Genomic DNA, 1,109 nt, shown 5'->3' with positions numbered 1-1,109 from the left:
TCCGCCGAGGACACCTGACCCACTGATGACATCCGCCGAGGACACCTGACCCACTGATGACATCCGCCAAGGACACCTGACCCACTGATGACATCTGCCGAGGACACCTGACCCACTGATGACATCTGCGGAGGAGGAGATCCACTACCGGCCCCAGTCTCTCCATCCTAACACTGGGTCCCATGCCCATCCATAGAGGGAATGAGGCTCCGGGCACCCTTAGAAGCATGGTGCATGTTGGCTAAGACGCTGGAAACTGGCCAAAAGAATGAAAACAGACCAGACCCCTCCCCCTGCTGGGCAAGACTGACACTTTCACGTTCAAGTCCCAAGCAATGCCCATGGAGTGTTTGCTACCACAGTCCAAAACTAACACACAGAACATTCCAGAAATCATTTACAATAGCTCCAGCTATAGCACATCATCACTTGTGTTCTGTTGTTGGGTTCTTGTCATGCCTAATTTCTGAATTAAACCTTAACCATTGGTATGGCTCCACACAGGGGGCTCCGTGTGCTGTGCGGCTTCCATTCTTCATGTCAGGTGCAGTACTTGACTTAATCCTGAGCAACAGGTATTGGCTGTATCCCTGTTCTGCAGATGGAGAAACTGAGGCACGAGACAACCATGAGCTTTGCCCAATGCCAGCTTGAGGAGTGTGGGAAATGGGATCCAAATCCAAGCACCAATGCCTGCTGTGCTCTACCTCAGTGTAGCAGCCCGTGAACTAGCCTGAGCCCCTGTAAAGACAGTCCGGCCCTCATCTTGTGCTTATAGAGTGTTGTTGGAACACAGTTGTGCATGTTGGTTTATACTTCTCTATAGAGAGGAGCTGAGTAATGGTGGTCAGCAGGGGAGGGGGATGAGAGAAAGCAGGGAAGGGAGGTGAGAGGGAGCAGGGGAGGGGGTGAGAGGGAGCAGGGGAGGGGAGGTAAGTGGGAGCAGGGGAGGAGGGGTGAAGAGGAGGGGAGGGAATGAGAGGGGGCAGCAGGTATGAGCGCTGCAGTGTGCACTGTTCACAGGCAGTGGTCACACTCCATCGGAGCCATAACCCTATGAGAGGCCTCTTTGCCATTCACACTGAGCAGGAAGTGTCAGCAAGCTTTCC

The sequence above is a fragment of the Mastomys coucha genome, unplaced genomic scaffold (genome assembly GCF_008632895.1).
Source record: "Mastomys coucha isolate ucsf_1 unplaced genomic scaffold, UCSF_Mcou_1 pScaffold18, whole genome shotgun sequence".
NCBI lineage: Eukaryota > Metazoa > Chordata > Mammalia > Rodentia > Muridae > Mastomys > Mastomys coucha.
Note: the sequence above shows the minus strand (reverse complement) of the source record.